Source organism: Strix uralensis, chromosome Z, assembly GCF_047716275.1.
Source record: "Strix uralensis isolate ZFMK-TIS-50842 chromosome Z, bStrUra1, whole genome shotgun sequence".
NCBI classification, from domain to species: Eukaryota; Metazoa; Chordata; class Aves; order Strigiformes; family Strigidae; genus Strix; species Strix uralensis.
The window spans coordinates 69005205-69023731 of record NC_134012.1 but is presented as its reverse complement, the minus strand read 5'-3'; the positions used below and the strand labels follow the sequence as shown (position 1 = coordinate 69023731).

General features: G+C 41.8%; 1 protein-coding gene across 5 annotated transcripts in view; it reads left to right on the top strand.

Annotated features, from left to right (window-relative positions):
• The window catches only part of MARCHF3 (membrane associated ring-CH-type finger 3), a 110437-nt gene that overhangs the window by 43943 nt on the left and 47967 nt on the right, over positions 1–18527 (top strand). The window lies entirely within an intron of this gene.

Below are 18527 nucleotides of genomic sequence, written 5' to 3'. Positions count from 1 at the left end.
AGTCTTCTGATTTTCACATGTAGCTTTTGAAAAAGAAAAAGCAAGGGGTAACTTTTTAACATAGAAAGATTTGTCAGAATGCTTTCTGTGTTTGCAGAGACTACTTTCCTTGTGTGATGAGGTCAGGCAGTTACATCTTTCGGAACCCAGCTCATCCCTTCCCAACATCTCTGTAAGATATTAACTAAGCAACAGTAAAGATTAACAGGAGTTGCATGTTAGAAACATGATGGCAGCAGCAAGCCTGACAAGAGGCCAGTCATTCCCCTACCTGTCCTTCCAGCTAATTGTGTCCTCCTCCAAGATGACCAGTGTGGAGCTACCATTAAGCTGAAATAAGATCAGCAGAAGCTGCAGAAGCTGCAAGTTTCATTGTTTTTAATCATTCACAGGGAGAATGATTAAAACCAGGCTGGGAGAAGGCAGCATGGTGGAGGCCTGTCCCCCCCCTCCTGTGGTGACCAGGAGATTTCGTGATGGGAAGGCAGGGCGGGGGAAAAAGTGGAGAAATAAGTGATCTGTGTTGCAATAGTCACAATGTCAGAGGTTAATTTTTCCTGGGAAATTCTCCTTCCTAGCTGGAGGGTTATGGGAAAGAGATTTCTACAAAAAAAAAAAAAATCCTTGGATACAGTGTAAACTGAAAACCTATTTTTCTTTTTCTAGAACTAGATGGTGAGAAAGAGACAGCTTTACAAATGTTTTCAAACCTCTGTTTTCTCACTAGATGAGTTGATTGAGCTACCGTGTTCTTAGACGCCACCATTTGTAGCTCTTCTGTGTACAGCATGTATGGGAAATGGGTGGAAAGAATAGCTGGTTGAAGATCAGAGGGGAAGAGAAGATACCCTGCAAAAGATACTTACAGCAAACTGAGATGAAGTTTAAGCTTAAGATAGGAATGATCAGGGAAAAGAGAGGGTACAAAAGTTGTGTGTATCTAAAAGGAAAAGATGAAACACACTGAATTCAACTGGGAAAAAGCCCCCCCCCCCCCCAAAGTAAACCTGGGAAGAGGAGTGAGAAATGCCAAGGTGATAAATTGATAAATTACTTATCTCTTTCTGATTTAAAGAAAGAAGTTATTTACACTGTGTTGTTCAACAAGTTACGAAGAAGCCTTTAAACTTGGAATTCTTTTAAGGATTTTGACCATTAAATAAAGAGCAGGGAAGATGTCGATAGGAATGGCAACAGAGATGATTCTAGGTGCTTTCTGATCTTACTTTCCTGGAGTCATAAGTCCTGAAGTTACTCAGTAGTCCTAGTCTTCCTGTTCACTAGTCCTGAGTGTTGTATTGTTGATAGTACTTCAGGTTGTTTTTAAGTACGTTTCCCTTTCTGTGTGTTGTAGGGGAAGGTTCAGGTGTGACAGTGCTCAGTGCTCCTCTCCACAAGAGATGAAACATCATTGCTTCATTTTTGCTCATCTGCTGGGTAGAGATGTTGTACAGAGCAGCTGTTTCACTGTGCCTTTAAATTAGGTGCTGACATTTACCAAGTGCTGGCCTATCAACATCAGGGGAGATAATGCTGTGTATGCTTACTATTCTTTAAAATAACAATTTGTTTTACCTTGTATCTGGGATTTTTCTCTCCTTCTTTCAAAGTGAGAGACAAAGAATGACACTGAGGATTATGGCTTGTTTTACAGTATAGACTTCTCATAGATATGCATAGCAACTTTTCATCTGAACTTTTTTTTTTAAATAAATAGCCACCTCAGAGTAAACTATTACTACTTGCTGTTCAGTAGCTTTTGCACTGCTTAACGTTGCAGGATAGGAAATGATTAAGAGTGCTATACCTGCTCTAGTCCTCAAGGTAGCTTATGGCAAGTGAAAATAGCTGTCTAAATTACAAATTAAAAACAACATAAAGGTTAACAACATATTCCTATGAAAAATTCTTTGGCCATAAGTAGTAACAACTCATTGTGTTGTCTGTTTGTTGTTAAATGACCTGTCAAAGTGAGTTCTTCTGGTTAAATTCCCATCATTCCCACCACTATACAGCACCTCCTGTGTTTAAATATATGAAAACACTTAAAATCAGGCTTTTAACAGCTGAAGCTATGTGTATTTCCAGTGCTTTTGGGATGTGTTCGCAGTGTGTGAGACAGCACAGATTCATTCAGTTGCTAGAAAATACACTTTGGAGCTTGCCCTCTAAATCATGCTCTGTGTAAGTTACTGTCATGTGTGCTGGCTCAGTGGCTAGGTTATAAGGAAGGTAGAAGACAAATGCATTAAGTCCTAATGCATTCAGTAGTTTTCTGCCACTGGAAGTTATGCTGACAAACATGTACATTAGGCAAGCTCCATACAGCAGGTGAGTCTCTCCATTTGCTGGAATGCATCTTTTATGGTCTCAGTTAAAAGAATAAAGGTTTTGCAGTCTTTTTCAAGAAAATATGTTAACTTTAAATTTCTTTTAATTTTGTAACTTGGAGCTGTCATGCAGTCATCTGTGTGATATGTACAGTCCTTAGCATGATAGATCACCTTGATTGCTACTGGATGAACAGTAGGCTGTAACAGTAGGTTCCAAAACGTGCTCTGAGGCTTTGGGGATGAGTTATGGACAGGGAAGAGACATTATGAAGAGGCTGAGAGAAAGCAGGGAGGACGGGTTTTAATTTGCTGTTCAGACTGGCTAACATGACTTGTTCTGTCGGGGTGGTATGACTTGAACAGCTCTGGTGTAATACTTTGGGTATGGTATGACTGCAAAATATCTAGTGATGAAGGGGGGATTTTTTTTTGTTTTTTTTTCTTTCTAGGTGGGAAGGAAAATGACCAACCTCTATAGACAATGATGCTAAGAGATGCACTTACTCTCTACGACAGAGAATGCTACATTTGTCTTTTGCCTTTTTATGGCACTCTTTCTGGTCATGCAGTTTTCTTAATGGAGTCACACATCTGATCCTTTCAGCTGAAAGAAAAATTGCAGTATTAATGACTAACAAGGAGGTAGGGCTTTGCATGTGCAAGTGAGAGCTTTAGGAATATAGTGGAAGACAGCTGTAAATGCTCAAATGATTGTGGCTCTACTAAAAGGATGAAAATTCTGTAAAGATGGAAGAGGGTAACAAAATTTGAAAGTGTTTAATGGAATAGAACAAGATTGCAGCTGACTTATGTGGGTGCATCACAGACATCTTTGGTTTATTTTTTTTAAATATTTTTTTAATACTAACACAAGCTAGGGATCCAAAAGAGCGTAAAAGTGCTCCCAGCTGGAAGAGTGTGCTCCATTGTTTCATCAATTCTGTCCTTTCTGGAGCACCTTATAACCAAACCCACTGAGCTGTTAGTTAAGATACCTGTGAGCTAGAAGTGATAGAAAAAGTTATATAGTAGTAAGCTGTTTCAAAATCCCGAGTTATTTGGAAGAGTGATGCATTTCACAATGAATTACTTTTTCTCTGTTTGAGTACCTCTGTGGGAATAAGTTTGCATGCTGTACAGTCTGTGTGCACAATTAGTCATTGCAGACAATTTAAAGGTACATTTTGCCAATTTTTTAAGGTACTTAATTTGTGAAGCAGCGTGGAGAAAGTTAAAAAAAAAAAAAAAAGAATAAAGTTACCAGGGAAGCATATGTTTGTTTTATGAACTGCTAGCATCCAAAGGTCCACAGGGAGCTATAGCACAGGTATTGTCATTTTGGGTTTAGAGGAAAAGAAGAAAAATAAATCCAGGGTGATGCCCACTTCTTGATTTTGTTTTGCATGTATTGCTGTTCAGATATTGAAGTATGTGACTGTGGTTTGGAGAGCAAAGGATTTGTACACAGGATTTGTATTTGTTCTTTTAAAACTTCACTATATGAAAGAAAATGGGTTATATGCAGTCTACCAAGATATCTGAGAGAGCACAGGGTGCTGTTTCTGGAAGTGGAAGGTGCTCTGTTTTTAGGCATGCTAAACTTTGAAATCTCCTTGCGAAGTTTTCATACTAATTGTGTCAAGATTCTGTGAAAGTAAATGTAATAATAGCTTTGAAAGACAGAAATCACAGTTACTGATAGCTGCAGCATTTGAAAGTTCAAAGCTGAAGACCAGACAGAGAAATAATAGTGATGTGGCTACATGGCTTCACTAAGGGGAAATCGTGCCTGACAAATTTGGTGGCCTTCTACAACAGGGTTACAGCATTGGTGAATACAGGAAGAGCAACTGATGTCATCTACCTGACTTGTGCAAAGCATGTGACACTGTCCCACATGACATCCTTATCTCTGAATTGAAGAGACTTGATGGATGGACCACTCAGTGGATAAGGAATTGGCTGGATATTCACACTCAAAATGTGCTCAACAGCTCGATGTCCAAGCAGAGAGCAGTGACGAGTGACATTCCTCAGGGGTTGATATTGGGACTGGTGCTGTTTAACATCTTTGTTGGTGACATGGACAGTGGGGTTAAGTGCACCCTCAGCAAGTTTGCCAATGACATCAAGCTGTGTGGTGTGGTCGACACGCTGGAGGGAAGAGATGTGCCATCCAGAGGGACCCTGACAGGCTTGAGGGGTGGGCCTGTGCAAACCTCATGAAGTTCAACAAGGCCAAGTGCAAGGTCCTGCACATGGGTCAAGGCAATCCCAAGCACAAACACAGTCTGAGCAAGGAGTGGATTGAGAGCAGCCCTGTGGAGAAGGGGGTATTAGTGGATGAAAAACTGACTGTGAGCCAGCAATGTGCACTCACAGCCCAGAAAGCCAACTGTATCCTGGGCTGCATCCAGAGAAGTGTGGCCAGCAGGTCAAGGGAGGTGATTCTCCCCCTCTAGTCCGCTCTCATGATACCCCACCTGGGGTACTGTGTCCAACTCTGGAGCCTGCAGTATAAGAAGGACACAGACCTGTTGGAGCAAATCCAGAGGAGGCCATGAAGATGATCAGGGTGCTGGAGCACCTCCCTTATGAGGACAGGCTGAGAGAGTTGGGGTTGGTCAGCCTGGAGAAGAGAAGGCTCTGGGGAGACCTTCTAGCAGCCTTCCAGTACTTAAAGGGGGCCTATGGGAAAGCTGGAGAGGAACTCTTTGTCAGGGGGTGTAGTGATAGGATGAGGGATAACAGTTTTAAATTGAAAGAGGATAGATTTTGATTAGCTATGAGGAAGAAATTCTTTACTGTGAGGGTGATGAGACCCTGGAACAGGTTGCCCAGAGAAGTTGTGGATGCCCCCTCCCTGGAAGTGTTCAAGGTCAGGTTGGACAGGGCTTTGAGCAACCTGATGCCCCCCATGACAGGGGGCTTGGAGCTAGATGATCTTTAAGGTCCCTTCCAACCCAAACCATTCTATGATTCTATTGTATAATGTATAAGCCTATGTAAATTTGACTACCTATGTATCATCTAATCATTCTCTGTGTTTTGTAAAGGCTCCATTACACTGTGTCTGCTCATGCAATATGCAATAACTACAAAAGTATATTTCTTAAATGCTCAAAATTTGGGAGGGTGGATAGGGAAACAAACTTGGCATGCTGATTTTTTTAGTTCAGAGTCTCCATGGAGTTGTACATGCTCTCCTCTTGATTCTGTTTAATATGGGCAGGAAACACTTTTCCTGTAGACATTAATGAAAAACTTAAACTAAAATTCTCAAGATGCTTTTTCAGGTTTGAGGTGTCCTTTGTCACCTGGTAATTGGTAACCACCTCATCCGCTCAGAATTATAAAGAACTCCTGCTTGGGTATGTTTCTGAAGCTCATGTGAAAGGATTGGAGAGGACACATGCCCAAAGTATCAGACAAATGAGAGTATTAGATCCTCTCCTGGTAGAAAATGGTACCTCTAGGTAGGAGAGGATGGGTTTAAATTTTGTACATTGAGTAGTTACCTATGTGTTCACAACATAAATAGGAACTCTTTATTTGAGCTTATAATAATCTTGAGAAAACAGTATTTTGGGGGTGCAAAGTTACACAAATCTAAGTGAAGGAGAGATTTGTGCAATGTTAGTGTAGGCATATGGCTCTGTACTCCTACTCAGACACAAACTCAATGCTTCAGAGTTTGGGTTGTCAGAAAAATCTTCTGGATACATTTTACTTGGTTTTAGTAAATAAATACTTGCTATAATACTGAACCACTTAATGCTTTCCTTGAGTGCTTGGAATTCAGTTAGTGGAAGAAGAAGCCCCCAAAAGGCAGCCCTTGTCCACAATGATTTCGCAAGTAACTTGACTATGTTTAGCCAACAAGATCTCTCTGCGGTTTTGTGGGAAGTGCTAAACAACCTTTTGATTTTACCACCATAAGTTCAGAGAAGTCATTTATCAAGGATGGGAATAAACAAATGGGTTACGAGTACTTGGTGCTTTCTTTTGCATCACACAGCTGAGTGCACTTAAGCTTCGGCAGAATTGAGTTGGGATGTTCTAGTAAAGCAATGCATTCAGAAAGAGAGGTACTGATAAGTTTAAGTCATTTCTGTTCTTTTCAACAAGCTATGGTCAAGCAACAGTACAGTTCATAGTTTCCAATGCTATTCCGAAGCTCCATTATGATTTCTAAACAAAACCAAATATCAAAAAACTGTATGTCAGCTTTTCTTGTATTAAAACTTTAATAGTAAAAGGGTAGCCAGCTGTTCAAAAAATCTGTCTCTGTGGCTTCATGTTTAAATAGTTGCTTCGAGTGTGCTAGGGTAACGCGTCACACAGAAGTCTGTTCTTCCATAAGCTGGTCTAATGGTACGTTAAGTTATAACAAAACGTTCATCCCAAAGCCTTGAAATCTTGTGCCCTGTATCACATCATGATCCATTTCCTTCTTGCATTCACTCAGAGCTCTCTTATCAGTCTGTAACTTTGTAAAATGGTTGCAAGACTGTGATGTTTCAGGGTTTTTTCCTCGTGTGTCTTTTTTTTTTCTTCAGGCTTTTCTTCCTTTCAGTTCCTTCCTTTCCCTTTCCTTTCTTCTGGTATTACAGAGCAGAGGGTATGGAATTGGTCCCCTGAGAATGGAAATTTGCTGTCATTTAAGTACCCACAAAAGTTCATGCTGTAAAGCCTTTGCCAGTGGAAGAAATTATTTCTCCCCAACTATATGTATGAATGTCAAGACATTACACTAAAACAGATTTCTCTTTTGGATCCAAGAAATCCAATCCTCAATGAGATGGAGACAAATAAAACTTGTACTTCTTCCTCTTTAAAATGCCTCTCATTTTGACTTTGAGTGTTTTATTTCTTTAGCTAAGAGTCAATACCATATTATAATATATTAATATAGTCAATACCGGGGAAGCTGATGGAGCAGCTCATCCTGAGTACCATCACACAACACATGCGGGACAACCAGATGATCAGGCCCAGTCAGCATGGGTTTATGAAAGGCAGGTCCTGCTTGACAAACCTGATCTCCTTCTACGACAGGGCGACGTGCTGATTGGATGAGGGAAAGGCTGTGGATGTTGTCTACCTTGACTTAAGCAAGGCCTTTAACACCATTTCCCACAGCATTCTCCTGGCAAAACTGGCTGCTCGAGGGTTGGATGGGCACACGCTTTGCTGGGTAAAAAACTGGCTGGATGGCCGGGCCCAAAGAGTTGTGGTGAATGGAGTTAAATCCAGTTGGAGGCCGGTCACAAGTGGTGTCCCCCAGGGCTCAGTTTTGGGGCCACTCCTGTTTAACATCTTTCTTGATGATCTAGACGAGGGGATCGAGTGCACCCTCAGTAAGTTTGCAGATGACACCAAGTTGGGTGGGAGTGTTGATCGGCTCGAGGGTAGGGAGGCTCTGCAGAGAGAGCTGGACAGGCTGGAGCGATGGGCTAAGGCCAACTGTAGGAGTTTCAATAAGGCCAAATGCCGGGTGCTGCACTTTGGCCACAACAACCCCCAGCAGCGCTACAGGCTTGGGGAGGAGTGACTGGAGAGCTGCCAGTCAGAGAGGGACCTGGGGGTGTTGATTGACAGCCGGCTGAACATGAGCCAGCAGTGTGCCCAGGTGGCCAAGAAGGCCAGTGGTATCCTGGCTTGCATCAGAAATAGCGTGGCCAGCAGGGCCAGGGAAGTGATCTTGCCCCTGTACTCAGCACTGGTGAGGCCGCACCTCGATTCCTGGGTTCAGGTTTGAGCCCCTCACTACAAAAAGGACGTTGAATTGCTCGAGCGTGTCCAGAGAAGGGCAACGAAGCTGGTGAAGGGTCTGGAGCACAGGTCGTACGAGGAGCGGCTGAGGGAACTGGGGTTGTTTAGTCTGGAGAAGAGGAGGCTGAGGGGAGACCTCATTGCCCTCTACAACTCCCTGACAGGAGGTTGCAGAGAGCTGGGGATGAGCCTCTTTAACCAAGTAACAAGTGATAGGACAAGAGGGAATGGCCTCAAGTTGTGCCAGTGAAGGTTTAGACTGGATATTAGGAAGTATTTCTTTACAGAACGGGTTGTTAGGTGTTGGAATGGGCTGCCCAGGGCAGTGGTGGAGTCCCCATCCCTGGAGGTGTTCAAGAGGCGGGTTGACATGGCGCTTGGGGATATGGTGTAGTTGGGAACTGTCAGTGCTAGGTTAACGATCTTCAAGGTCCTTTCCAAGCTAGATGATTCTGTGAAATTCTGTGAAAACCTCTCCTTAAAGTCAGTAGATTCAGACGTCTGCTGTAGGTGCTGGATCAGAGCTAGTATTTTATACCTATTCCAAGAGAAGGGAAGTTAATGATGGAAGATGATGAGGCCTCAGTGAGAGTTTTAGGAAAAAGCTGTTGCACAGGAAAAGCCAGTGAAAATTAAATACCACCTCAGTGGCTGGATCTAGAGGATAGGTGGAGAGCTTACCACCTGCAATCTAGATACTGCTTCATGTCATATGGGGTAGAGCCATTTGAGCATGTGGAAACTTAATTAGTGCAGTAAAAGTGAAAACTTTCTTTTTATTATTACTTTTGGAGAATGTTTAAGGTATGTTAATGTGCTGTGCACCAAAGATAACTTGAATGTGTAACTGGGTCTCTCACACCTGGCTCAGAATAGGGGCAGTGCTGAATCCATCATGTTAATTACAGGCCTTAGTGACAGCAATGTGTTTGCTAGGAGACTTATCATTTCAAATGCTCACAATGGCAGATGTGCTGAAGAGTAATACCAGGACTTGATATCAGTGCCTCTTAAATTAGGAAAGCAAATGGCTGGCAGCTTCCTGCCGTGGTGCTCACACCACATCCCTACAGGAACAAACAGCCCTGAGTGCTGCTGGAAGTAGATGGAAGGCCTCCTGGTGAAATATCTAGGCTTTATATGCTGAGCCGGTCACCAGGAAAGGATGGTTTTCTTTCTTCTGCTTTTGTTACTGTATTGGATTTGCGCCTGACTAAACTCTCTACTGCTGAGCATGCCTCACTGTCTGCTGCTGTGCTTTGTTCCTGTCACACACTTTACAAAGATCTGGGGTTTTCCCAGTCTGGAGCTTTAAAAAATGCTGTCGTTGTTTTCAGGGGTTATGTGGCTAATGCTGTTCTTGGGCCAGTCCAACAGCATGTCACAGGACAAAGCTGCTGGGTCCCATTTGGTTGCAATAAACTTTGGAAGCAAACATGTCTGTTGTTCTATATCACATTTTATTGTATGGTGCCTAGGGATACAATTATTTAAAAATATAAAGTCTGAAATTTAAAATAGCATTCTTTTTATTAACTTCAGCCCTTGTGGAAAATAAGTAAATACTTACATATTTTATTTAAGAGTTTAAGAGTAGAGTCAACATAGCGCTTAGGGATATGGTGTAGTTGGGAACTGTTAATGTTAGGTTAATGGTTGGACTGGATGATCTTCAAGGTCTCTTCCAACCTAGACGATTCTGTGATTCTGTGAAAAATTAGTTAACTGTGGGCAGAAACAGCCAAACCGAAATTGCCCGATATCAGTGGGGTTCCATATTACACTACTTTCTGTGTGTTGACATGCTTTAAAGTGAAATCTTGCAAGGTGTGTAAGTTTACCACCCTCCTCAAGATGTAAACAAGTATTACATCTTCCTCTTGTAGCATTCAATTGTCTCTCATAGCACTTTGGGAGGGTTTGGTGGTGGTGATGTAGTTGTTACAAAGTAAATGCTGTTGACCAGGTTTTATGGATTCTTAACAAAGCTGTTCTTCAACATCCTTCTCCTGTCATCATGTCCCAGAACTGCTGTACCCCGATGCTGGTTCCCCTCTGCCTTTCTCACTGATGGCTTGGCTTGATGCCAGTGAGTGCTTTGCACCTCCATACTGTACAGGTTAGGCAGCATCCTATATGTCCTCCTATATACTAAGCCACATGTAACTATCAGATGTAGGAGTTATTTCATCTTCTTGAGTTGCAGAAATTAATTTTTTCCTCTTGAGAACTTAAGGGTTTTATGTGCACCTCCTGCGGAGTTAAGATCTTTTTGCTGAAAGTTTCTATAACTTTTTATTTTCTTTATTTTTTAACAAACAGAGCAAGTGTACCAATTATACTGATCATTACATCTACCAAGGTTGTAGGCAAGATGGCATTTCCCATTTTGAGTTCTGGGCTTAGCTGCTGTAAAGTCTTACTTCAAAGAACAATCCTGGTACACACGAAGGATCACACAACAAGACTGGAACTGTGTCCAGAGAAAAAAGTAAGAGTAGCTGATGAGTTGAGGTCTTGGGTAGTCAAATGCAGAACGGACAGGGCATGGCCAGATGCACGCCACAGGGAACAGGAGCAGCAAGTTGAAAGCCCAGAGGGTGCCCGCCCTTCAGGCATCTCCCATGGTGCAAGGTTCTGAAGCTGTAATTATCAGCTGATAGCTGCCAGCTGATTTCTAGAAAACATACTGAAAGAAGTACGGACCTATCCCCAGTGTTGGTGAACAGTGTCTAGGGCTACAGCTGGAACAGCCAGTTACTCCATTAGTTTCTTTATTCAGTAGCCTCAGTGGGATTGAAAACAGGAGGGGATCCATGCAGCTCTGTGTGGTGGAGTGTGAAGGGAAGTATCGAGAAACATTTAAAACAGTTCCAGCTATGAATGCCTTGGAACTGACGTACAGAAAACATCTTCACGAGTGTCAGAATTAGTAAAATAAGAGTTTCAGGTGTCCGAGAGTGTCTTAGAAAGGTTCTGGTCATGCCATCTTCACAGTACCCTGTATCATTTCTTAATAGGTAAAAAGTTTAGGAAGTTTCACGGTACTCTGGAGTTGAGAATTTTGGTTCTTCTTTTGTATTTTTCAGTGGGAGGGTGAATATAAAAAATGTTTCTATAAATCCATTAACAACAAGAGGAGGATTAGGGAAAATCTCCCTCCTTTATTGGATGCAGAGGGAAACATGGTAACTAAGGATGAGGAAAAGGCTCAGGTGCTCAACACCTACTTTGCCTCAGTCTTTAGCAGTGGAAATGGCTGTTCCCTGGACACCCAGCCTCATGAGCTGGGAGATGGGGAGGGGAAGCAGAATGAGGTCAGCACAATTAAAAAGGAGGTGGTCAGAGACCTGCTACACCACTTGGATGCACACAAGTCTGTGGGACTGGATGGGTTACACCCAAGGGTGCTGAGGGAGTTGGCAGATGTGCTCACCAAGCTGCTTTCCATGATTTACCTGAAGTCATGGCTAGCTGGGGAGGTCCCATTGGACTGGAGGGTGGCAAATGTGACACCCATCTGCAAGAGAGGCAGAAAGGAGGATCCAGGAAACTATAGACCTGTCAGTCTGACCTCGTTACCGGGAAAGGTCATGGAGCAGATCATCTTGAGTGCCATTACAAGTCATATAATGGACAACCAGGGGATCAGGCCTAGTCAGCATGGGTTTATGAAAGGCAGGTCCTGCCTGACAAACCTGATCTCCTTCTATGACAAGATGACCTGACTATTGGCTGAGGGAAAAGCTGTGGATATTGTCTACCTGAATTTTTGAAAAGCATTCAACACAGTTCCCCATAGGATTCTCATAGAAAAACTGGCTGCTCATGGCCTGGATGAGTGAATGGTCTGCTGGGTTAAGCACTGGCTGGATGGACGGTCCCAGAGAGTGGTGGTCAATGGAGCTAAATACAGCTGGCGGCCGGTCACAAGTGGTGTTCCTCAGGGCTCGGTGTTGGGACCATTTCTGTTTAACATCCTTATTGATGATCTTGATAAGGACATAGAGTGTATCATCAGTAAGTTTGCAGATGACACCAAGTTAAGCAGGAGTGTCGATCTGCATGAGGATAGAGAGGCTCTACAGAGAGACTTGGATAGATTGGATCGGTGGGCCAACGTTAACGGGATGAGCTTCAACAAGGCCAAGTGCCAGGTCCTGCACTTGGGCCACAACAACCCCATGCATCGCTACAGGCTTGGGGAGGTGTGGCTGGAGAGCTGTGTGGAAGAGAAGGATCTGGGGGTTCTAACTGACAAGCAGCTGAACATGAGCCAGCAGTGTGCCCAGGTGGCCAAGAAAGCCAACGGCATCCTGGCTTGTGTTAGAAATAGTGTGACCAGCAGAAGTAGGGAGGTGATAGTCCCCCTGTACTCTGCACTGGTGAGGCCACACCTGGAGTATTGTGTCCAGTTTTGGGCACCTCAATACGAGAGAGATATCGAGGTGCTGGAGCGAGTGCAGAGGAGGGCAACGAAGCTGGTGAAGGGCCTGGAGAACAAATCCAATAAGGAGCGATTGAAGGAGCTGGGACTGTTTAGTTTGAGGAGGAGAAGGCTGAGGGGAGACCTCATGACTCTCTACAACTACCTGGAAGGACATTGTAGAGAGGTTGGTGCTGGTCTCTTCTCACAGGTAATTAGCGATAGAACAAGAGGGAATGGCTTTAAACTCCAACAGGGGAGGTTCAGACTGGACATCAGGAAAACATTTTTCAGAGAAAGAGTGGTCAGACAGTGGAATAGACTGCCCAGGGAGGTGGTGGAGTCACCATCCCTGGATGTGTTTAAGGGTGGTTTAGATGAGATGCTGGGGGATATGGTGTAGGGGAGAACTTGTAGAGTAGGGCTGATGGTTGGACTTGATGATCCCAAGGGTCTTTTCCAACCTGAATGATTCTGTGATTCTGTGAATCTGAGAGGCAAAGCAGCAAGCCATCCAGTCACTGCAATGCCTGTTCTGGACTCTGGAGCATCTTAACATAGCTGCAGTGGGTTGGGGCTTAGTCAAAGGTAACTTAATTGCCTAAGTATTTAGCTTCTCACAGAGGTTTACCAACCAGTCCTGACTTCTGTTTTCCTGTAACTAAACCCCCAATAGTAGTTTAATTAAAACAGAGGTCTTTTGTGCATAGTGGTTTATCTCTATAAGGATCGTGCAAAGTAAGGATAACTGGAAGTTGGACATGTTCTATATTGAGAAACTTTACAGTGTAGAGGTAGGATGGCGTAAAAATAATGTCTAAACCTCAGTGATGGATAGATGAGTTCCTGTTTTCCATTTCAAAAAACAAAGCATATTATACACTGTAATACTTGTTTAATAGGTTTGAAGCCAGTGAAGAACACCTTTTTCACACAGCCTCTGATAACTATATTAAAGACAACTTTTGAAACTGGTAATTTGTTCATTAGAGTGCAACAATTTGCATTCTGAGTAATGAACTAGGATTGATAGAAGAAATAAAGGTGGAAAATGTTTCTCCATGAGGTGCACCATTCTTCCAGATTGCAGTACAATGCAGAATTTTATCTATGCTCCAGATCTGCTAACCTGTCCTGAAGTAAAAATCTGTCCATGAACACAAGGCACTGGGGGCCAAACTGCTACAGTAATCTGCAAAAGTGATTGGTTTGTACCTGCAAAATCTGTTGGGCAGACTGAGGCGGTTGTGGGCCCATGTAGGAGACATGGTCCTATCAAGTCATGCAATATCACTGCATGGCTTGGTTTCATTTCTGGCCTTCAGGACTGGTTTGCCATTTCTACTTGGTACTGGATTGTAATTTTAAACACTGGGCTGTGGATAAAGTGAAAAAGAGAAATATTCTTCTGGCATGTGAAAGTACATAAATAGGAAACAAAAATGCATTTCCAAAAGCTGGGGCTTTTTAATAATGGCGGTGATTTTTTATATAATGCAGTATTTCTTGGGAAAATGTCTCCAGATGGTAGTGGGTTTTCATGCGTGTTTTTTTTAAGTCTTGAAGCTGATTGATCCATGCTTGAGTTGCATTTCTTGAATGTAATAGGGAATCATGGGAATGTAGAATAAGAAAGGTGAATGGATTTCCAAGTTTGAAACTACATGACTATGAGACATGCAATATGTGCTATTCTTAGCAAAGATGCTGAAAAAAAGGAAAAGCGAGCAGTTCACACACAATCTCTACATGAATATTTGTTTAGCTTTTGGAACTCACTGCTTGAAGTGTAAGATCTTTTTGTGTCATGCAAATCTAAGCCACTCACAGCTTCAGCAGAAAAGCACCAATGCTTAAAAAAGTCTACTGTGATAATTTAACTCATCAGCATGATAAAGCTTTATAGGTTTAAGAAATTAGGTCAGTTCACCACACTAGAAAAGAGTGCAACAAGGATTCCAGTTGTAGGTGCTTATTGTAAATGCGGATGGCTTCTTCTTTAAATTCCTTTGCAGGGCAGTAATGCTAGTTTTTAACATCTCAAATTTAAGTGTAATTCAATAAGACTAGCAGTGCCTTACTCACTGGCATTTGTTGAGTCTCATGGTTTCTCTTTGATACAGAAGTCTTAAATCTCTTGAAAAGAAATATAAGCATGGGAAAGAAGATATGCTATAAATACCTTGCAGCATATAAAGAAATATTTGTTGAGCTCAGTGGGGACATATTATTAACAATAATCAGCGGTTGATTAAGCCCGGAAGTAGCTTGTCTCTGAAACAAAGATTACAAGTGTTTAGTGGCATTTGTTTGTGGGGCTAAGCCACTTTTCCAAAATATTTTAATTAATTCATATAATGCTTCCAGATACCTCTTAACTATTGAAGCACTGGAAAGCACTCTGGACTTTGGAATTATTTTAAAAATGGGGGGAAAGGGCAGAGAGAGGCAAGATATTCAGATTATGTTGATTTATGTTTTAACACTGTGGGTAGCAGCCAACAGATCAGGAGAGGAAAAAGAGTGTAGGTTATTCCTAACATTTGCTACAGTAGCATCCTATAAATTACTATGGGGCAAAGGATGTAGGTTGCACTTGAATCTTCTACCCATCTCCAACATGACCCACAGATAATTTGCTTGAGTACACTGCATCTGATTTCATTCTGTAGTTTCTTGCTTCACAGTGACAGCGAGGTTTAATTTACTAACTGAATATTTACTGCCTGCACCTTTTTTGAGGAAATAGCATAAATAATCGCAAACTGCTGTGATCATCTGCATCTGTAACTGTGTAAATTGAACAAGGGAGTAGACTTGTTATTATGAGACTTGTGCTTTTCATGTCTGTAAACCAGAGCTCTGAATGCAAAAGTAACAGGAACATATGTGAAACTTGCAGTGTTTGCTGAGGGATATTTACTCCATAAATCAGTGAATGAAGCAGAAGGCATAACTCACAACTAGGACACTCTAATCAGCGACTAATAGAATGCAGTTCCACTATGTCCTCCCACCAGGAAAATCTGCACTGACCTCCTCCCAGCATGGAATTTTAAATTTCTGAGGACATGGAACAGCTCTGAGAATTTAACAGCTTTTTTTTTTTTTTTTTTTTCCCCACACACTTCTGGTACAAAGAAAATACATTCCATATCTTTACTTTTACTCTGATACCCATGAACCCATATATATATATATATGTATAAACTGCTATATATATAACGCTAGAAAGTAATTTATTCTTACCTCAGGATTTTTCAAGTTGTGATCATTTAACAACCCTGAAAATGGAATTTTTATATAGCTGATTGAAGTACTTGCACAAGAAAGTGAAGAGAAGAAACATACCAAGAACTATACACTTACCAGTGATGTTTGGAAGATAGTGCTGAAATTGGAAAGTAACTCTAAAAGACAGTTAGACTTTGCCACTTCCCATCAGAAGATCTCATGTTACGAAGGTGAGAAGAGGGAGTTCAGAGACTGCTACCACGGGCAAAGCAGAAAAACTAGAAAAAGGAGAAGATCTGGTTTAAGTATTAAAATAGTAACATAGTCTTAAAATAGATTTTGGATAGACAAGAGACATGCAAGAGGAGTGGGTGTAGTAGCACAGAAAAGAAAAAAAGAGCTAATTACTAGATTTCTGCAAACATAGACACATCATGCCAAATTCAGCCACTTTTCTGTGAATTTTTGGGCATCTGAAATAAATGTTGATATTCTGGCTTCCCCCATTTAATAGTCCATCTCTTCCTAAATACCATCTAAACACATCTTCCTGCTTTTGTTCCTCATTTTTCCTCTTCTGTCAAGATATTTGTGACAGATTTTTCACCTCTTTCAGATGAAAAACCTTCTGACAGAGCATAATATGGGTAAATTGTGGTTGATTTTGTGGATATTAAGATTTACAGTTCCTTAATGTCAGCTTTGACATCAAATTTGCTTAGTATCTCTGTGCTTCTCAGGACAATTAATCTTCATTATTTACCACTGGGTTCAGTATTAAAGCATATATTATTTAATTCTTTAATTGTATTACTTTCATGCATATACACTGATTTTGTGTGAAAATGATTCTTCTGAAATCAGGAAAATATGCTAAACTTCCAACTTTCTTTGGAAAAAAAGAGTTAGGTAGAAAGGTGTTACATATATTTGCTGTGTCAAAGTGGGATATCAATGCAGTACTGTACACAGAAATTTGAATTAACATCATTGCTGGGATACAGCTACATTATTCTGGTGTGCTTTAAAGCTTTGCACTTAGTTGCATCATCTGATGCATCAGCAAATGCTTTGAGCTCATCAAGTGGCTGATGGATGTGTTTGTAAAGGCTTGGATGGTCACTTTATATGCAAGGTAAACCCGCTGTTGTACTTATGAGGTCAGTGAAGCAACCAGAAAGAAAAATATAATTCTGTAGCATGGGTCTGTAAACATGGTGCTACCTAGGCTTTTTACGTTTAATGAAGCAGCTACTCAGCTGCTGAATATTCTTGTTAAACAGTCTCAGCATGGATTTTAAAACTAAAATGCTGCTGATAGCATGGTCTCCTTGGAGAGTCGTGGCTCTTATTCTCTTAAAAAATCTGGTTTTTATGTGTTAATGGTTTTGAAATCAGCTATTTGCTTCATTTTCATTGTAAATGAGGGCCAGAGTCTGATTTCCTTCCCCATTCTCTGAACACTATATCCCCTGTGAGCTGTCTCATTGGCGTCCAGTTTGCTTTCTGGGGTATGCATGGTCTGAAAATAGCTGAAATAATCCTGTAAAACAAACACTTTACCAAGCATTTTCCCATTTTAGATGACTTTCTGAGAATATAAGTCCCTGTGTGAAAACTTGTGTGATACAAGTAGTCCAGCACTTGTATCCCCAAGTAGTAGTCCCCCCAAGCACCAGTAGTCCCATCACATCCTCACATGCTACAAAGTCTTACTGCCAAAGACATCCATTCAGGAGACTTCAGAAAGTTAGCACTGCCACTTGCTCAAATCCAGTGAGATCATATTACAAGATTTCTTTTAAAACCCAGAGTGGGTTAATGTTTAATTTTTAAAGATTCTGTTTCCTGCTGCAGTACTGGTACTACACAATTAACAGAGGTGTTAGCACTTTTTTTGAGGGTTAAATGCAGTGCAGACAAACATGCCTGATTTTTCAACCTGTGAATTTTGTCACAGTAACCCATAGCATTTATGTGTGACTGTAGCCAAGTGTCTCAAGGCATGCCAGGAAGTCTTTCTCACCTTTTGCAGAGAGATTAATCCACCCCATACCTGTGCTGTTGGTGACCGACCTGGAGAGCAATCCTGCAGGCACATAGCCTGGTGTTCTGCCTGTTGAACCACACAGCCAACTCTCACCAACAAGCACAACCAGTAAGGAGCATTGTATGAATGTATCAGGAATTTATATTCCTCATCTCTTTGTTACCAGCATAACCCTTGCTTTCCAATTACTGCGGTTCAAAGAATCATACAAAATACACTGTAAGTGATGGGAGAAAGAGCAAAGCAGAGAAGACACAAGGCAAGCTGTGATTTCTACCTCACCTCCTGGCATAAATTATTACTGCATGGAGGCTATTATTAAGCAGGTCTGTGTGACAAAAGCCTTGCACAGGATTATTTGCTGGGTCCTTGCTCTGCTGTGGGTTGGTGATGGAAGGCATTTAGTAACAGTGGAGTGTGTTCACAGGGGATTTGGAGCTGATCGGCCACTTTCTCCTCTGATACATAACTTTTCCTGTTGGTGAACAGGGGCAGCCTTTAAGTTTAAAAGCACACAAGATGAAGATTGTATATTCCTTTGCAGCATTTGGCAGGGGAGAGACAAAAAGGTTCAGTCTTTCCATGTATCACACCTGACTTTAGGAGTCAGCGGAGAAAAAAAGCAGCGCAGAGCCCTGGCTTTCTGTTTCTGAGACATAGAGACGGGGGGATGTTTTTTCTCACACCTGGTATCAATCAATGCAGCAGA